The sequence below is a fragment of the Protopterus annectens genome, chromosome 5.part0 (genome assembly GCF_019279795.1).
Source record: "Protopterus annectens isolate FY-2018-M chromosome 5.part0, PAN1.0, whole genome shotgun sequence".
Classification (NCBI taxonomy): Eukaryota; Metazoa; Chordata; order Ceratodontiformes; family Protopteridae; genus Protopterus; species Protopterus annectens.
The window spans coordinates 1,740,483,613-1,740,505,993 of NC_056735.1; positions in this window are offsets into that span (position 1 = coordinate 1,740,483,613).

Genomic DNA, 22,381 nt, shown 5'->3' on the forward strand with positions numbered 1-22,381 from the left:
AAATGAATATTACAATGGAAAGGTACAAATTTTACATAAGAAATCAAAAGCCTGGTGAAACTATTGCAGCATACATTACCGACTTAAGGAATAAAGCAAAAACATGCAGATTTGGTGATCTAAGAGATGAGTTGATAAAAGACCATCTTGTATGTGGTGTTGATAATGATGCAGTGAGAAAGATTTTGCTTTGAGATAGTGAATTAACATTAAGCAAAGCCGTTGAGATTTGTTAAATACACGAGATTGCAAAAAAGCATACACATATGCTCATGAATGAGAAAAGCATGTTTGCAGTCTCTGCTAGTGTGAATGTTGATAGTGTGCAATAAAAAGTTGAGATGAAAAAGAAATGTAAACTGAAGGGGGCCACTCCCAACCTCATTGTTGACTGTCACAATTGTGGAGGCAGTCATGAACCCAAACAGGAAAATTGTTTAGCTTCTGGTCAACAATGTCACAAATGTAAAAAGTGGAATCATTTCAAAAGGCTTTGCAAGTCTAAAGTGCTGAAGACTTATGTTAAAGGAAAGTATCTGAAGAATTAAGTAGCTCAGATAGAGACTGTAGCAAACTCCGAGAGCTGTGACCAAACTGTCTATATTGATGGTGTCTCTGTGATCGATGAAACACTTAATACAGTAGACTATCAGTTGTCAGTAAAGAGTGAACTATTTTGTTCTGTACAAATTAATGGGAAACCTGTAGAACTTAAAGTAGACACTGGATCTAAGTGCAATGCTATATGCACAGATGTTTGCTGAAGAAAAAGATGGTGAAAACGTGATCCAGCAAAATGTGCAAAATTAGTTGTTTATGGTGGTGAAGAGATTCAAACTGATGGTGCAGTGGTTCTTTCATGCCATTCAGCTGGAAACAGCTATGACTGGCAGCTTTATGTACAAAAGACACGTGCAGTCATGTTAGGCATCAAAGATAGTCTAAGAATGGGACTGATTTCATTTCAACATGATAGTCTGAGAATGGGACTGATTTCATTTAACAATATAAGTCTGAATAAAAATGATAATTTTACACAGAATATTTTTAGTGAATATGATGATATTTTCAAGGAGAAGCTTGGTAAACTTCCAGTCACATATTCCATGAAGTTAAACCATGAAGTAAGTCTAGTTGTTAGACCAACATGGAAGATTGCAGTACTGATGCAAAGTAAAAACAGAACTAGACAAAATGGTAAATTTAGGTGTACTTACTCCAGCAAAAGAACCGACTGAATAGGTATCCTCCATGGCCATAGCTTATAAGAAAAGCACAGATGATATTCAAGTTATCTATTGATCAAAGAGACTAAGCACTTAAGCATCCATATCATCAATGTGCACAGTAGAAGAGGTAGCTGCTTTCATGCCAAATCCCACTATTTTGTTAGTCTTAGATACAAAAATCTCGTTTTGGCAAATTTTGCTGGATCACAAATCTTCATTGTTAACTACATTCAGTACAGCATTTGGTAGATACAGATTTTTGAGAATGCCATATGGAATCAATTCTGCCAGTGAAGTCTCTCAATGTGTGAGGAAACACATTTTTTCTGGTTATCCATGTATTATTATAATAGACAACATTATAGAAACATCAGGAAAGTTCTAGACCGTTCACATGAAGTAAATCTTAAACTGAATCCTCAGAAATGTAAATTCGAACTGAAAGAAGTTACTTATGTGGGACATTTAAAACCAACTAGATATTAAAACAAACTTCAAAAACAAAAAAAGATGAAGATAGTTCCAACAAACACATTTATTGTTAGTGCTTTTGTCTAGTACAATCAGTAAACTTCTGAAGAAGAAGTTTACTGATTGTAGTAGACGAAAGTGCTAACAATAAACATGTTTGTTGGAACTATCATTATCTTTTTTTTGTTTGTTTGTGTGGGACATTTGTTTATCATCTAAGCAAGCAGCAAATCTTGAGATCCCAGTTCCAGAGAATGTCACATCTTTACAATGTTTTTTAGGTATGGTCAACTATTTAGGAAAGTTCATCCCAGAGGTGAGTGAGCTTTCTGCTCCATTATATGAGTTGACACCCAAAAATGTAAACTGGTCCTGGTTGGAACAACATCAAAGAGCATTTGATATTCTGAGGAAGAAAATTGCCAGTCCACCCACATTGAGATATTACAATGTTCACAAACCTGTAGCTCTTTCCTGTGATGCTTCAGAGTACGGCTTTGGTGCAGCATGTCTTCAAGAAGGCATACCAGTAGCCTATGCATCAAGAACTTTAACCCAAACAGAGATGCATTATGCACAAATAGAGAAAGAACTTTTGGTGGTAGTGTTCACATGTATCCAAATATAGACTGATTAGCAATCACTAGTGACAATTCTGAAAGAGGCAATGCATACATCCCCAGCATGATTGCAATGCATGATGTTAAAACTGCAAAAGTACAATTTCAATATTGTTTACAAAAAGGGCAAATACTTGTACCTTGCTGATGCACCCAGGCAAATGACAGAGCAGCATGAAAATGAAACTGCAGACTTTGAAGTCATTGAAGTCAGAACTTTTTTGTCACCATTCCTTGATAAACTAAGAAATCACACAGCTTCTGACCCAGTTCTCCAGAAGTTGAAAAATGTTATCAGTCAAGGATGGCCAACATGGCAAACTAGTTTACCACTTGACATTCAGCAGTATTTTCCTTACAGAGACATGCTCATCATGATGGAAGATGGAATCATGAAAGGTCCAAAAGTGGTAATTCCTAAAGCATTACAACAGGAATATATCAAAATTTTGTATTATGGTCACCCAGGTACTGATTCAACCAAAAGAAGGGCAAGAGGCATTGTATTTTGGCCTTCTATGTCCAAAGATATACAGAAGGAAACTCTAGCATGTTCAGTTTGCACCAGCATCAAACCACATCAACAAAAAGAACTATTTCAGCTACACCAGATTCCTGAATTACCATGGTCGACGGTTGCTATAGATATTTTCGAATGGAATGGTTAACATTACCTAGTGTTTGTAGACTCTTACTCAGATTGGTTTTAAATTGACCTACTTCCTAACTTGATGTCCAGCACTATTACAAAATTGAAGAGACATTTTTCTGTCCATGGTAGTCTGCGCAAAGTCATGTCTGACAATGGTGCACAGTTTAAAAGTCAGCAGTTTAAGAAACTTGCTGAGTCTTGGGAGTTTCTTCATATTATCAGTAGTCCTGAATATCCATAATGCAATGGGTCAGCTGAATCTGCGGTTCAGAGTGCAAAGCATTTATTGGAGAAATCCAAAAGAGATGTTACCGATGTTTTCTTTAGCTTACTCAATCTCAGAAACATTCCTAGAGACAACTTCATGCTTCACCAGCTCAGAAATTAATGTCCAGATAGACTAGAACAACTCTTCCAATCAGTAAACAATTGTTAGTACCAAAAGCAAAGAATAATAGAGTGGTCAAGGCTCAACTTTCGAGAAAACGTCAGTCACAAAAGTTGTACTACAGTAAGACCAGTAAATCGTTTAGATCATTACTACAAAGACAAATTTATTTATTTTATTTCATTTTACATTTGTTGACTGGGATAGTCCGACTGGATATATGTCCACTTTCAGCGGACGCCTGGGGAGAAAAGCTCCACATACCAAAAAAGAGACAGTACATACATCACTGAGTGATAAACTCAGGCAGACATGTTTAGAAAAATATAGACAAAGTCAGTGGCGGTTGGTGACTTCAAATCGAAAGGGGGCTGCAGGAGACAGCTGAATGGGTGGGGCCAATGGGAAGGGGTGTGGACAACTAGAAAGGGGAGGGGCTATGCTCAAACACACCAAAAATGGAACTTTAATTAAATTTGCTGCCCTGGGTGCCAAACCGTCATTATGAGAGTCCAATCAAGACAAAATGAAGTGTAGAAGAAAAAAATATTTCAATGCATTGGCTGCATGACAGCTTACTTAATATCTAGATGGAAACAAAAAGGTTGTGAGGCATGCTGCTTTACTTCTACGATGATTTGGATTTAACTTGAAAGTTTTATTTTGTATTTTACAGCACAAACACTAAAACATCTGCTAAACAAAGCAATGCAGTCTCACAATGAAAATAGACAGCATTAAAACTCTGCCCTTGAAACTCACATTCATTGAAACAGCAATGAAATCCACATTCAAAGAAAATACATTTGGGTAGTATAAAGATTAACTTTGGGCTGTTTTCAAATGATAGGCCCCTTGCACACAAAACATACATGTGTTGTGTAATACACCTTCCTGAGCTGTATTAAATTATATTCCTTGTATAATACAGTACAGTTGTTAGAGGGTGTTTTAAATTTATTGTTTTGAACATTTTTCCAGTAAACAATGAAACAAAATGCATGCACCAGTAATGACAAAACTGCCCAATTGAGAACATTTCCATTATAAAAAAGTCTACTCAAACTTCTACAATCCACCAGTATCAGTAAATATGCACAAGCTTTGCAGAAGTACGTCATCTAAATAATTCCACATTAAAGAGATCTGTAACTAATGAAGAGGTTGCTGCTAGCAAACAACTTTATATTTCATGGTTTCATCGAAAAATAAAGTGTCTGTTGCCCCTGGGGAATAAATTGCCAATATTACATTAAAAAATGATAAGCTAGTAATATTGCAATAGGAAATGAATGGTAAACTGATAACAGGTTCATAGTATCTTCGCCAAAGAGGACATTCTCAGTACGGCAGCATCCACTCCTTGTGGGAGAAGAACCCACAGCCTTCTGCATCAAAAGCAAGCACACAACTTGTTGTGATATTAACAATGCAAGCAGACTCAGTATAAGCAGCACTAAACTTCTCTTCCCCTGCAGCTCTCAGCTCCTTGTAAAATCTAGTCAATACTCAATTGCATCCCAACTTTGCAGCACAAAAAATATGGAAAAAGACAAAATTTATTGGGGGGGGGGGTCAAAAGCCCAAAAACCAGGGACACATTAAACATTGCTTGTATAATCTTGGAAAGTTGCTAGAATAAAATGCTATGTTACCACCATACATTTTACTGCCCAAGTCCCTGTGCAAAACAGTCAGAGCAACATACCACTATGCCAAATCAGCTGTTTTGTGAAAGAGAGGAAGACTGAAACTTAAATGGCTATCATTTACTGAATTCAGTTCTCAGTATAGCTGTCAACCTCTTAGCACAAAACACCTTGACAAACCCAGTAATGAGGGAATACAGCCCTCAAACATATTCAGTGAATTCAGTTCGTGCCATAGCTATCAACCTTAGCACAGAAAACCTGGACAAAGCCAATAATACAGTCCCAAAAATAGGGACAAATTTCAAATATTCATCTTATAAACTTAGGAAATTGCTAGAATAAAAGGTTTGGTGTTACTATGTATTTTCTGAAGAATATGAAGTCTGAAATTCAAATGCCTGTCAATTTTATTTATTTAACATTTGTTAACCAGGAAAGTCTGATGGAACAAAAACAATTTTCTGCAGAGGCCCAGGGAGAAATACTGCAGGCACATGTCTTTGTAAAATGGCAGGACATCAGAGCAAACCCACAGAGAAGATACAGATTCCACACAAAAGGCATCCTAGCCAAGAATCAAATCAAAGAACCTGTAGTTGTGAGCTAACAATGCTACCACTACACCACCAAATATGTACTTGATGCTTCTATATTTTTTTACTTTGTAACTGAAATAATTTATTGTTTACATACTTTACATATTTCAGTTATTAAAAAAAAAACAAAAAAGAAACTTAATTTGGAGCTTTTCTCCTCAGGTCTCCACTGAAAATGGGCCACTAGCCCAGTTTGACCAACCCAGTTAACAGATGTAATAAATAAATAAATAAATATAAATAAATAATTTAAGGAATTAAACATTTAGAAACCTGAAGTCTGAAATTCAAATGCCTGTCAATTTTATTTAACATTTGTTAACCAGGACAGTCTGATTTGGAACAAAAAACAATTTTCGGCAGTGGCCCAGGAAGAAATAATGCAGACACATGTCTTTGTAACATGGGAGGACACAAAAGCAAACCCACACAAACACACAGAGAAGATGAAGACCCCACACAAAGGTAGCCCAGCCAAGAATCAGACCTGAGAACCTGCAGATGTGAAGCAACAATACTACCATTGCACCATCAAATATCTAAATATTTAAATATTTAGAAACTACAGATATTATGATGAACAGATCAAATGTGAGGCAAAAATCTGCAAATTCTTTACAAAATGGTGGTTAGTAGGGAATTCAGGCCCTTGCCACCTGCATACAAGGTACAAAGTTCAAGCCTGATGTATTCCCTACCACACCACCATGAGTTCTCTCTAGCCACCAGTATATAGCAACTGGGGCATTACACACACACACACACACACACACACACACACACACACACACACACACACACACCTTCATTGCTGCTGATGAGCAAACACATCCATTAAGCAAATCCACCCTGTAATCACGCTGATGTACATTAGCTGCTCACGATTGGTCCAGCACACTTTGTTTGCTGCTAAATGCACCTTGATTGGTCCAGCCTGCTGCTGCTGCATTCCAGAGTGCCTCCATTCTGTGATATCACAACCGCATAGACTGCTGGGCATCTCAGGGCCGAGATGCCTTTCCTCCTGTCTAGATTGCTGAGAAAGCAGTCTGAGAGTGTTCCCGTGTATCACTCATGTGTGGAGTACGTCCGGGAATTATGGTAATGCGTTTCTTTACTGTTTGTTTGTTTTTGTGTTTCTTTACTTTTATTTATTTTTGTTTTCTAGGTGGGAAGGCTGCAGTCCTGCAGTCCTATAGCATGAGCTGCCCCTACAAAGAATACAGGCAGATATCAATATACACGATGTGCAGACTTACATCTGATTGGCCGAAACATATTAGAAAATGTGAACATAGAATACAATCAGATTTCATAATTCACAATGCTTGGACATTTAAATGCTATGAGGCATAGATACTTGGCTAAACAGCAGGTTGGGTAGCAAGACATGTATTAGTGAAGTTGTTAGTCAGGTTTAGAACAAGAGCACAGCCAATGAGATGTGAGGTATTTTTGAGTTCTCTTTTAAATAGGGGTAGTGAGGTTTCCTTGGTAACAGTAGTAGGGAGTAGATTCCAGATTTTACTGGTTGAGTTGGCAAATATAGCATCACCTGCAGAGTTGTTGGATTTTTGAGTCAGTATCAATAGTTTATCAGCTGAGCGTAATGGCCTGGGGACACTATGAGGGGTGAGAATATTTTTGAGGGCAGGGGTGTTATCAGATTGATGGAGTATTTTATGCGCTACTGTAAGCTGGTTGAACTGTAGAAGGGTAAGATACTCCAGCCATCCCAGTGCTTTGAGGTTCTGGCAATAGTGGGTCCTAAAAGTCATGCCAGTAGCAAATCTGGATATATAATTGTAACATCCTGATAATTTGTTGAGATTGGTTTTGGATAGGTTGGTGAGTACAGGGGAGGCATACATAAGGGTAGAGAGGAGGTGTGATCATGCAATAGCTACCCTAGCTGGGGGGGGGGTGAGGAAAGGTTTGGCTCTGTACAGGGAGCCAAGTTTTTTGTTGACGGACTTAATAGTATGATTTACATGTTTATCAAATTTAAAGTTGTTGTCTATTACTACACTTAGAAGCTTTGTATGGTCATCAGGGGAGAAATTGGTGTCATTGCTAGATTTGATATTGAAGGAAGGAGGAGAAATTCTACAGTTAGGGGAGAAAAGTAGTAGCTTAGTTTTGTTAGGATTTAGAAGCAGGCGGCAATTAGCTAGCCATGTTTCTACGGTCTGGGTGAGGGTTAGAAGTTGTTTAGGAGAGGAGGCGGAGCACATTAGCACTGAGTCATCTGCATATTGGATGCAGGTGGCTGTTGGGATGGTGGTGTGCAGATCATTGATAAAGATAGAGAAAAGAAGGGGACCTAGTATGGACCCTTGTGGGACATCTAGGGTTAGAGGAAATTGGGATGACAGCTTGCTCTGCCATAAGACAGCCTGCTGTCCACCGTTTAGGTAGGAGTTAAACCATTGTATTGCATGTTGGTCTAAACCGATGGTTTGTAGGGTATTGAGCAGTAGCTGATGGTTGACCATATCGAAAGCTTTTCAGAGATCTAGGAAGAGTGCTGAAGATTGTTGTTGTTATGATGAAGACTGGTGACATTAGAGAATGATAGAAGAGCCGTGGTGGTACTGTGGAATGGCCTAAAGCCATACTGAGAGTCGGTGAGCTTTCGTTTTGAATAAGAAAGTGCATGATTTGTTTGTGTATGCATCTTTCCATGATTTTAGCTAGTGGTGAAAGAATGGCTATAGGTCTAAAGTTAGATAATTCTGTGGAACTTCCTCCTTTATGGAGATGTATAACATGTGATATTTTTCATATTTTTGGGATGGATCCTTCTGAGATGGATCTGTTGATCAGAATAGAAATGGAAAGTGCTATGGCATCAGCTGCTTTTTGAAGATATTCAACTGGGAGGTAGTCAGCAGCTAGTGTAGTAGGCTTTAGCTTTTTGAGTAAGGTCCAAAGTTGTGAGAATGCAAACATCTAAAGGATATGACTGAGTGGGAATCATGAAGAACATTTGGGAAGAACTGAAATCTTACATCATATGATCTGAAGGAATGTATTTCAGAAGGAAACGAAGATGTGTTACCTGTCTCCAAACCAATGATGCAGCAGATTGCCTCTGCCAATGACTCTAATTCCCAGAGTGACTCTACACCTGTTCAAATTCAAAAGGACAGTGCCCTTTCTTCAAATAATTTTGATGTAATTTCTGATGTTCTAGTTTTGAAAGAATCCCCAGATATACTGTCCCTGTTGCAAAACTCAGTCAGAATTTCTATGTTACCAGATCAGGTAAAATTTCCAGACCAAATCCAAAATACACAGCAACTTAGACTTGAACTCAGATTTGTTTATTGAAATGTTGATATAATATTTAGCTCTTAAAATATCTTTGTTGTCCTATTTTGCATGTTGAACAAAATTAAAGAGGGAGGATGTTGAGCAGTGTTTATATTGTAAGTAGTCAGCCACTGTTGCTAGATAGTACGTGCATATAAGCTACTGAACATGTGCGAGATCAGTGCCATTTTGTATATTCAGTAAGTGCGAGTGCTAGCTTGAATGGAGATACATATGTAAGTTTGTTAGAAGTAATGAGTCAGTCAGTAAACTCATGAAGTTCGACGTATATTTTCTAGTTACAGCTCCTGAACGTTTATGTACAATAAACTACTTGAATCCATACCGTGCCTCAGTGTCTCATTTGAACACACGAGACATGTGCTCGAGAAGAGCTGTAGTTTTTTTTTTTTTTAATATTGTGTGAGGAAAGATTATCGTCCCTGTTCATAGTATTACAGCAATCCACACATCTAACTACACAGGACAAAGGCCAGAACCTGGATGTATTTCACCTGTAATTTCAATTGATATCATGTCAGCTCTTGAGCATGTGTAACCTTGTTTTTATGTTCACAATATAAGTATGTGTATGTGTGTCTTGGGAATGCCCTGCTCTCCTTTGGTTCTAATCCAGAGATGGTGCCATTTGTGTGAATATAATGATGTTTAAAGAGCATATGTTCATACTGAAAGACAAAAAAGTTGAGGAAATTTCACAACTGTACATTTTGTCTACTTGTTTCATAATGTTTCCAATATTCCAGTCAAACCTTTATTTATTTATTGACATATGACTTTTTTCTTTCTCTTCATCATTTGTTTGCCATTCGGCATTGTGCACTCTGGACTGGCAGCTGTCTATAGCAGTGAACTACAGTTCACGTCCTAAGGAAAAAAGTGAACAACTTAACTTGTGATGCCTTCTTTAGTGCAAAGAAGCCAATGTGCAGATGTCAGCATTCTGGCTAGTACTAAATGAATAAATTCCACCTGTCAGGTAAGTATCTCTGTGGCATCTCACTGTGTATCTGAGATGAGTGTACAGACAAGATATAGGTGATGCACGGTTCAAATTCAGTTTACAGAAATGTTTTTATTATTAGATTCAGAATAAATATTGACACCCAATGTTGCATATGAAATGAACAGGCTAAAGTCTGTGATACATACTAAACATCTTACCTGCAGTATTTGAGAATATAGGGTACATATGTGTAAACTCACCTTTTCTCATTACTAATAATATGTGCTATGGATTTTGTAAGATAAGAATTTTTACAGTGTGCTAACACAAAAGTAGTAACATGAGTAATGTGGATGTATGTGTCATATATGCTAAATAAATTATCCATATCTCACCATTTATCATCATGACTCTTATACCATGTATTGTAAACTTTGATGTCATAAGCAATTATATGTACTGTGGCAAGAATGACCTCCTGTCATTATCTGTGTGTCCTCTTTCAGAACAATTGCTATTACATGAAATCTTGGTTATATGTAACCTAAATGCTACTTGTGATGGTGCAAGCAAATATGAAAAGCATGACCATGTCAAGTTAATGCTATAAAAGCTTTGTTCCTTACTACATATATCCAATAAAATGTCCTTTTTAAATTTTTATTATGCCTTCTGCTTTTGTGTTTCAGTTGGCAGTATACAAACATCGTTCACTTCCTAAGGAAAAAAATTAAAAGTTTAATTTGAGCTGCCTTCTGTAGTACAAACTAACCTGGTGCCAGCGTGCGGCCATCAGCACTCTGAATAGTACTCAGTGAATACATTCCTCCTGTCAGCTAACTATCCCTGTGTCACAAGGTGTAGGTGAAATGAGCTTAAAGAAAGAGGGCAGCTGACGCACATTTGGATCCATTTGACAGGTACTTTTACATCTATAGCACATATTAATAGCAATGAAAAGAGAATGCCATTTGTCACAAAATTTTGATTAGGAATGTCACAGTAAATGCAGTCATGTCAGCTCTTGAGCATGTGTAACCTTGTTTTTATGTTCACAATATAAGTATGTGTATGTGTGTCTTGGGAATGCCCTGCTCTCCTTTGGTTCTAATCCAGAGATGGTGCCATTTGTGTGAATATAATGATGTTTAAAGAGCATATGTTCATACTGAAAGACAAAAAAGTTGAGGAAATTTCACAACTGTACATTTTGTCTACTTGTTTCATAATGTTTCCAATATTCCAGTCAAACCTTTATTTATTTATTGACATATGACTTTTTTCTTTCTCTTCATCATTTGTTTGCCATTCGGCATTGTGCACTCTGGACTGGCAGCTGTCTATAGCAGTGAACTACAGTTCACGTCCTAAGGAAAAAAGTGAACAACTTAACTTGTGATGCCTTCTTTAGTGCAAAGAAGCCAATGTGCAGATGTCAGCATTCTGGCTAGTACTAAATGAATAAATTCCACCTGTCAGGTAAGTATCTCTGTGGCATCTCACTGTGTATCTGAGATGAGTGTACAGACAAGATATAGGTGATGCACGGTTCAAATTCAGTTTACAGAAATGTTTTTATTATTAGATTCAGAATAAATATTGACACCCAATGTTGCATATGAAATGAACAGGCTAAAGTCTGTGATACATACTAAACATCTTACCTGCAGTATTTGAGAATATAGGGTACATATGTGTAAACTCACCTTTTCTCATTACTAATAATATGTGCTATGGATTTTGTAAGATAAGAATTTTTTACAGTGTGCTAACACAAAAGTAGTAACATGAGTAATGTGGATGTATGTGTCATATATGCTAAATAAATTATCCATATCTCACCATTTATCATCATGACTCTTATACCATGTATTGTAAACTTTGATGTCATAAGCAATTATATGTACTGTGGCAAGAATGACCTCCTGTCATTATCTGTGTGTCCTCTTTCAGAACAATTGCTATTACATGAAATCTTGGTTATATGTAACCTAAATGCTACTTGTGATGGTGCAAGCAAATATGAAAAGCATGACCATGTCAAGTTAATGCTATAAAAGCTTTGTTCCTTACTACATATATCCAATAAAAATGTCCTTTTTTAAATTTTTTATTATGCCTTCTGCTTTTGTGTTTCAGTTGGCAGTATACAAACATCGTTCACTTCCTAAGGAAAAAAATTAAAAGTTTAATTTGAGCTGCCTTCTGTAGTACAAACTAACCTGGTGCCAGCGTGCGGCCATCAGCACTCTGAATAGTACTCAGTGAATACATTCCTCCTGTCAGCTAACTATCCCTGTGTCACAAGGTGTAGGTGAAATGAGCTTAAAGAAAGAGGGCAGCTGACGCACATTTGGATCCATTTGACAGGTACTTTTACATCTATAGCACATATTAATAGCAATGAAAAGAGAATGCCATTTGTCACAAAATTTTGATTAGGAATGTCACAGTAAATGCAGTAGTATCATGACTATATTTATTGCAACAAATGTATCATTACCACTTGCTACAAAAGCCCAATATAATGTGTGTAAATTATGTAAGACATAATATTTACATTACAATGCACATGCATAGGTATTATGTGCATAATAATTTTATCATTATAATGAGTACTCACATATCATAAGTTTGTGTTTATGACAGTATGTCTTGTGAAGTATGTATGTAACCTAACCTGCCATGTATTACTCAGGTCATGCAACTGCATACATCTGAAATGTAACAAACACAAATAATGCCTTTTACATAGAAATGCAGTCCTTTGAGTAAGAATAGTTACAGACATACAGGCATCTCTGAAGTACGTCTTCATTCATTCTTAAATTTGTTTACATCTAATTACCATGTTAAAAAGTAAGTTGTTCTGTGACATTGACATCTAATAAGCAAAGCATACGTCTCAACTGTCCAAATTTTTGCAGACTGTCCAGATTTTTGCCTAATATTTTTAGCCTGTTTCTTATAAAATTGGGCCTTTTTGTCAAAGCACTTGCAAATTATTGTGGGTTGAATTCAGAAAATAATGGCAGACATCTGAGTTTCAGAATTCATATCCTTCAGAAAATCCATACTAATGCAAAACATGTTATTCTATCAGCTTTCTAAGTTTGTAAGAGCAATATTTAAAAAGTGTCGATATTTGTGGGCCTTTGTCCCCTATTATTTAAGGCTTTGTCTAGATTTCTTGTTCTTCTTAGAGGTTGAGAAGTATGAAGCAAAGTTTGACCTTTTATCCCTTTTTTTCTCTCATGAGTTTGATTCCCACTTGGCACCACTGAGTCTTACTGGTATGTGTAATCCAAACAGCCCAATATGTCAGAAGTCATATAATTTTTCCTCCAAGCAGCTATGATTATAAACAACATAAAGCATGTCAGTGTTTAGTATTTAAACATGTTTCAATAGTTTGAAAATTACACATATGCGTCTTGATATACTCAGTGCCAATGTGTCTGGCAAGCTGTTGCTGTGCTTCCAATGAGAAAATACAGTTGGAGAGGCTGTACATCATTGTGCACAAGCTGTTACATGTGAGATCTGAACTGGGCACTAAGTCAGGCCAATATTTCTAGCCTGACTGCTGCAGACACTGCTGGCAATGGTAGGGATGGAGTTCCATTTAGAACACAAAGGTGATGTGTTGAGAAGTCCAGGATTTTTGTGGCACTCTTCATGAAGTGCCACAGCCATAGGTTGCTCCGGGGGGAATATACCGGGTCTCAGTATAAGCTGAGGCTTGGAATAGCTTGGCGAATGTTGACTCTAGTGCAATTACCATCCCACGCACTGGGGAGCAATGTTGTCACCATTACAGTGACATCAAGAGGAGCAAGTGGGACCTACTTAGCCAATGGGAGAATGAATTTAAGACTCTAAACATCCTTCAGTTGTGTAAGTATACTGGACTATCACATGTTTATGATATGGCATTAATTAGACAGCCAACACATTATTTATTATGCTTTCATTTATCTGTCTTTCTATTGCCTACTGTATAGCTGCAGCAAAGATAGCAGAAAACCATGAGGCACATCAGGAGAGACTAACTCACCTCAGAGAGTCATGGGGTAACTATGCATCAGGTTTGATTGCAAGGAACAAAAGTATTTTCAGTTCATCACTAAATATCATTTCAGGCATATTGTAACTTTTATATCAAGCCTACATGCCTGCTCCAATAGCTCTTGGGTGTTGCATATGCAATGAGTACATGTGATTAATTGTCTGTGGGTTCAATACACAGAAACAGATGTTTTTTTTTTTTTTACGGGATATTATTTATAAGATATTAGTGTAAATACTGCATGACATTAACAATTGGACACTCTAAATTGGCCCTAAATGTGAGTGCATGTGTCTGTGTGCCTTCTGTGGAAGGTTGGGCGTTGGGCTGGCAGCTCGACACCGTAAAACTCCACTGCCAATCATGAGCGGACAGGTGATCCGCTGTGGCGACCCCTAACCGGGAAAAGCCCAAAAGAAGAAGAAGACTGCATGACATTAACAATTCAATATTTGCAAATGCAATTATTACCTTAGAAATCAAATATCTGACATGGTGCAGTGAAATATATGATTCTGTTAGTCATATCATACCATTGTGATTGAATGATTAATTTTATGACACATTAATGCCTCACCATCATAAGGGGATCTGGCCAAGCTGTACTTATGTATTTCTCATATTGGTTTATGTACTGAAATAATTCAGTAATGTGACATGCCACTGATCTAATTCTATCTTGTATCAGTTTTTTCTTCTCCACCCTATCTCTCATTTTTCATATATATATATATTTATATATATATATATTTATATATATATATATATATATATATATATATATATATATATATATATACATTATATTAATTTATTTTTTAATACATTGCTGATGAATACAATATATCCATCAGCACAGGGTGGTAGACTGGCAACTGAAGGAACACCCCCACAGGCAGCATAGACACCCAGCACATCTGGGTCACAGCCTGTCAGTGTTATCTCCACAACTCCTGCCCTACCTGTTCCACCTGCATCTGGTATCTCTGTCCCAGCTGCTGGTGCAGCGGTACCCTGCAGGAGTGGCAGTGGTGTAGGTGGTGATTTTGTAATCTGTCAAGAGCTGACAGGGCATGTGCAGGGCATTGTGGAGAGGGCTCTCAGTGCCTGAATTGGCAGGGCTGAAAAGGTTCTGTGTCATATTGCCAAAGTGATGCCACATCCAGCACTGACCCAAGCAGTTGACACAGGAGACAATGATAACAGTTCTGATGGTGAGGACTAGATTCTCACTGTTTTCATGCAGGATGTGGATGCACCTTCAAGGACCACTTCCTATCCCCAGTCATGGTTTTCCCAACCTGTTGAGTCCATCGCTATCTCTATCTGTCTTGATGGTCTGTATGTTTGCACCTGACCCTCTCATTCTTAAGTACCTTCCCCAACATTCCTCTCTCTCAAAAAAAAAAAAAAAAAGAAAAGAAAAGAAAAAAAATCCCCCCATCCCACTCACACATAAAATGATGCCCCATACATAACTTTCTATTTCGTCTATGTGTCATCTGGACACACTTGATTTTCTCTATTTGGCTATGCAACATTATTCTGTTGCTGTCACCTATCCCTGGTGGGGTGCCTCTCCAAAGTCATGAAATTGTGTGTACAATACCACATTTATGTTCTGAAGATGTGGATAGCTATGGTGCTCTCCCATCACCCTCCTGAAGATTCCTGTATTCTTTCCCCTGTATCCTGCCCTCTGCTGGCCATCCCCATTTTCACCAGTGTCCTATTGACTTTTTTCATTTGTTTAATATATTCAGAAATAGAATCACACATAACACACATGGTCAGAAATAGCCCATTAAAAAGCCTACACATTTTGTCCTCAGCAATTGTACCGAGGTTGGCATCATGCACCTGTGCTGAGTGATAGCGAATGGCATTTAACTTCCCGTGACAAAAAGTTGAAGATTTCAATTTCATCCCCAATAATCTAGTTACTTTCACACAAGGGTACTTAAATCTACAGTGCAATGGGAGTACAAAGTAAGGGCGGACTAAAGTCTCTACTCTAAAATAGTTACTGTAACAGTCTTAGGCTGCTGGATGTAATGAAGTTGATGTTTCTATGTGGCTGGTTGAGATAATTTTGCTGTCTGCAGAGTGATGTTTTAACATAGTGTCATGGGTTCAATTACAGCTGTAGGTCAAATTATTACTTCATGACATTTTATATTCCTTTCATATGGTTAATTACAAATGTCTGTATTTATCTCCATTTACAACATTTCATTAACATACCAAATGAATAGTGCAGTAAGAAAACATTTGCAAAACCATTCGATGCCCAACAGGTTGACTTAGTGAGCCACCCTTATTCTGCTTATGTCTTACTGTTGGTTGTACCAAACCCCTTCTTGCTCTCTGTAGCAAACACTTTATTGTACAGAGCCTGACAGATTAATAATGTGGAAATAAATAAGAGTAACACAACATACAAATGGTTCTATATGTCTGAGAAAAAATACTGTAGCTATTTCTCTCGCTCTCTTTTCTGCAAGTTGTCATTGTCCTTCAACTGTGTGATTTAAAGTGTGTGAAGTAGGAGTGATTTTGTGGTGTGATGAGATAATGCTCAGATGTATACACATATTTTTGCATACTTTCAAGGGTTCTAATCCAGGGACTAGCTAAGTGTTACTGACTGTTTTAGTGCACTATTTTATGTGTCGCTGTTGCCTGCACATTGTGTTGCACCACCATTATCATGCTTCAGTCATAATCTACTTGTTCCTTTAGATTGTGTAACTAGATAGGTAGGAAGTTCCAATCTCAGAGTGGGGAACTTGTGTGTGTGGCTGCAATATCAAGTACATATAGCTTTCTGAACAGATGTGCCATATCAACTTCCAGTCAGGGTAAGATTTTAACATGGGATAGGATGCCCCCATCCTTTATTCCACATTTACAAAAACATATCTTCTCTGTATCACACTTATGAAGTCATCATGTCAAAAGTGCACTTTATGCCCTTACAACTCAGACTTCTCCTGTGGCACTTGCAACTATGTCTGTGTTCTATATTTTATGTGATTAGAAACATAGAGGGTTCAAATCCAACATTGGCTAACTAACGCATTGGTACTGTCATGTACAACTGTATCCATGATAACACTCTTTTGTGTCAACTTTCACTTAGAAAATATATTTTCACTGGCAGAGGCTGCCCTACAAATCTGTATTACTGCTAGGCAATCTTCAGTTTTGAAAACACCTTACATTATGCCATCAGAAATGAACTACTTTACAGTGCTTATATGATCCTGGGATGCTACTTATATCCTGCTATCATAAATTAACTACATCACCGTGCTCATATGAGTTATCCTGTGACACTGACTGTTGATACTGTGCTTTCTAGACTGCATAAGTACAGAGGAAGGAGGTCAGAATACAGCAATGATTGACTGTTGTGGTTGTGTATTTGTATGTCGTGCTGTGTAGATCCTGGGATGCTACTTACATCCTGCTATCATAAATGAACTACATCACCGTGCTCATATGAGTTATCCTGTGACACTGACTGTTGATACTGTGCTTTCTAGACTGCATAAGTACAGAGGAAGGAGGTCAGAATACAGCAATGATTGACTGTTGTGGTTGTGTATTTGTATGTCGTGCTGTGTAGAGAAGGCTTCTAATGCATGTAGTATGTGTAGCTGTGTAGTGTTACTGGACACTTCAACCACCTTCATACATTTTTAGAAGAACATCAACATATGAAAGAATGGTGATGATCTCCATTTAAATTTGCACTGTAACAACTGAAAAACAGTGTCTTTTGTAGCATGTGTGATTCAGGCAGTGTTCTTTACCTTGAGATCTTAGGTAGTCTGTTCAGCCATTACTCCTTAGACTCAGCTTTGTCCATATGACTGTGAATGGGCATGTAGGTAACTATGTTGTCAGTCAACTATCTATTGTGTACATGTGTTGCTGGGAATTCACATTACAACAATGTATGCATATTTTTTAAACAAAAATGCTTTTTAGATAATGATGATGCTATAGGGTGACATTTGGCTTTCCTACGAGAAATACTAAGGCTTTTCCTGTGAAATGGGGACATGAGATGGTGTTCTGTATGCTGTTGCCCCTGGTAAGGCATGTGTTCGAATTCATGATTATCCATACATTGTGCATGATTGCCATCCTCAAGTCACAGTGACAACTGTATTACACATCACATTTGGGTACAACTAGCAGAAGGTAATGTTGTGTGAGAAATACACGTATAGCATCAATCTTTTAAAGAAATTACAGGCACACATATCCCTTGTAGCAATAACATTATGTAACAGCTTCAAAGACCAACATATTTCACAATTGTAGCATCAATTACACTGTATAGTGATAATTTTTCCCAATATCTTGTAGCTTTTGTTGTCACACAACCCATTGACTGGCTGTAAGTATTGTGTGGCCTAATGCTGTTATGCATGAATGACATCCAAGAGTGTTATTATGTGTACAATTACAGTAGGAGAAATCTCTCCAAGTCCTTTTACCTCACACAGATTTCAGCACAATCATATTATGTAATGGCTTCATATGGGTGGAGTCTCACTGAACTGTTAAGACTTCCACTGTGGCACATGTGATTCATACACATGTCATTAGTAAGTGGAATTGGATAGCTTGATGGTCAGGTCCAGCAAAGAGCAGTATTCTATGAATGTACTGATATCACACAAATAATACTGCATGATGTTAGCATTCTCAGTTTGTACTTTGGGGTCTATATTATAAGCTCAAAAGCTTAAAAGAGTGAACTCTCTTTTATAGAGCTGTAAACATCAAACCCACTAAACAGTGAAGACACTGAACAGCGATTTTTTCCCAGTTGTGTGAGCGTTAACATGGTTACTTCCTTGTCATCATTCTAACAAAATAATGTTGTAAATTCTTAAATGTCCTTTTTTACTTCACACATTAATTTCATTTATTTGTGACTTGATCCATTGCTATGTCTTGTAGCAGACACAGTTAATAAACAGCTCTGCAGAGTGTGTAGTATGATTGGCAGGGGGTTAAATTTGCATTTACAGAGACCTTGAACTACTGCAATATCATCAGATCTGTGTTGTCATTTGTCACTTGTGTATTTGGAGTGCTATTATATTACTCTTTATGATGTTCATGAATATAAAATACATGTTTGTCTAATAAATATGTCAAGGTAATATACTCCCTGCCTATGGTTGTCCAATGACAACAAGTGGTAAAACATGACCCTTTTGCTGTGCATGACACAACAGCTGTATGGCTCCTTGCCTTGTTTATACAGGATGAAGTAGAGGATACAGCACTACAGTCAGTTATCATACATACATTCTGTGTAAATACATGCCATATTCAATAACTGCAGTGTATGCAAATAAATCCTAATGCATCCACTGTCCTTGCTAAATGTTTTTTAAACACATTTATTAAATTAGCATTTGAGACATAGGCAAACATATATTAGCAGAAAAGAAAGCAAACCATTTTAGCATTTTCCATTTAAATGCAATATACATCACATATATTTTCTTTCCACTGTCATCAGTCTAAGATTACAAAAAATGCTGATTTCAAACCTTCCCTTAAACCTCCTCTTGAACATTATTATCTGAGTATTGTTTCCACAAGTTCCATGCACTTCTACATACGTTGCTCCTTCCCTTTCTTTCCATTATGTTATCTCTTTTGTAATATTCAGTGCCCTGAATGCAGTTGGTGTAAACCTTGATTTCCATTTTCTAGTAATTGTTTTTATGGAAGGCAACAGAATTAAACTTAATAAGGCCTTCCTCTGTCTAGGCAATTCAGATCCTGTATCCCAGCTCAAAAGAATCATTTCCTTACTTACAGCCATTTGCTCACCCAATATTTCTGATAGAGTACTCCACAGGAATTTAAAAAAAAAATCTGCCAACTTATTACACTCCCAAAGCATATGTTCTCAGTTACCTATTTCTTCTCTATCACACCTCCAATATTTGCTAGCTACTTGGATAAAAAATGAATTGAAGTCTACCTGGGGTATAAAAATACATATGCAAACACTTCCAAGCAAAGATCCTAAACATTCTCGACTTGGTTGCACACTTGCGAGCTGTATATGCCTTCCCATTGTTTTCTTGTAAACTGCTTTTCCAGTCTCTCTTCACAGTCTTTTCTAACCTCCTCTGATTGATTCTTATAGTTATCATATAATATTTTATATACCACATACTAATTGTCCCTTTCTTAACAGCTGCATCTGTTCTAAATTCAACTGAAAACTCTACCAGAGCAGGTCTTTCACTTAAAATTCCCCTATCAGTTTCTGTTTGCCAGTACTCTGACATCAAACCCCGGTAGGGAAGGCAGCCTTTAGCCTACAATCCAAATGCCTTGTTGGCCTCACCCCACTCTATTACCTTTCCTGCTTGAGTTATTTGTTCCTGATGTCTTGGTTCCTTTGCCAGGTTTCTCCAGTAAATTCTAACTCCATCTTCCCTATTTTCTGTACCCCTACATGCAAGATCTTTTTTCTGCATTCTTGTATTGGCTTCATTTTTAGAATACTTTCTGCTACTTTATGAATATAATTATAATATATATTTATTCTCCTTCAGGATCTGCATCCAAAATCCCATCCTCTCTCTATTCCTTGAACTTCCACCTTGCTTCATCATCATCCCTTTCCACTTTGAATTGCATATGAGCCTTAAGTGTATAGCTCTAAAATATTCCTTCAAATCAGGTAAACATATCTCATCTTATTCTATTGGAATGATCAGTTTATCCCACTTAACTCTTGCTCTTTTTCCCTCCCAGATACATCCTTTCAATTTTTTGTTACTTATTGTCTACAACTTCTCCTTTGGTTCATAAAAGTGTGCCTGACTGGTTTACAAGACTAAAGGCACTAAAAACATTTTCACTGCTTGTATCTTACTATCCATATACATAAATAAGAGTTCCTGCTTTCTTAATTTTTGTATTATCTTTTATTTAGTTTCTCTGAACATATCTTTAGCTGCCACAACAGAAGCTTTTTTTAATACATACTCCTAAATACTTCATCTTATCATGTCCTCATAAATATGAGTATTGCTTTACCAATTTGTGTGTGGGTACATAATTTAAGGCTATAGCCTATGTTTTTTCTTCATTTATTTTATATCATGAAAAGAAATTAAACTGTCTCAAAATGTTCCACAACACTGAGATGTTTTTTTCTGGATTTATCAGGTATAAAATAATATCGTCTGCAAATAAGCCAACTTTTCTTGATTACTATATCAATTATATCCTTGTATTTCTGAGTCCCTTATTTGCTTTGACAATGGCTTTAAATATAAAGCAAATAACAAAGGGAAAAGAGGATACCCCTGCCTGGTTCCTCTCTTCAAACACAGTTTACCTGAGAGGCACCCTACCACTTTAATTCTTGCCTCTGATCCTTCATATATCATTCTAATTAAACTTACTATTGTATCAGAGAATGCAAATGCTTCCAATGCCCTACTCATAAACTCCCAGCTTAATCTGTCAAATACTTTCTCTGCATCAAGGCCCACCAACAATAGAGGTATTTTCTTACATTCTTCTTCCCTCTGGATCATCATGGTTCTATTAATATTGTCAAATGTTTGCCTCCCCTTCACAAAACCACACTGATCCATATCTTTCAATTATGGCAATACCTTTGCCATTCTTTTAGCTAGTATAGACATAAACACTTTATAGTCATGGTTTAATATTGCGCCTCACAGCTAGATGTTCTCCGGTTCGATCCTCAGCTGGAGTGCCTTCTGTGCGGAGTCTGCATGTCCTCCTTGTGGTTGTGTGGGTTTCCTCCGGGTGCTCCAGTTTCCTCCCACATCCCAAAGACATGCTGTAGGTGGATTGGAAACTCTAAATTGGCTCTAGGTGTGAGTGCATGCGTGTGTGTGTCTTCTGTGGAAGGTTGGGCGCCGGGCTGGCAACTCAACACCATAAAATTCCACTACCAATCATGAGCGAACAGATGATCCGCTGTAGCGACCCCTAACTGGAAAAAACGAAAGAAGAAAAAGTCATGATTTAAAATTGAAATGGGTCTATATGAAGCTGGAGTATTTGCCATTTTTAGGTAACACAGTCAACACAGCTTTCTTCTAAGATATTGGTGCTTCCCTTCTTTTAAAATACTGTTAACCAAAATGTTCCAGATCTTTATCAAGTTCTTCCCTCCTAAGTTCCAAATTTCCACAGGAATACCATCTGTTCCTGGAAACTTTCCTGAAGATTGATTAAACTTCAATGTTTTTATCTCATCACCTCCTATATTAACTGTTAGTTGTTGACACTTGTCTACCTCTAACCTTGGCATAATTGTCTTCCATAAATATTTCCATTTATACTCTTAAATGATGTCAGTATTTGTCTATTTAAAAAAATGTTCATA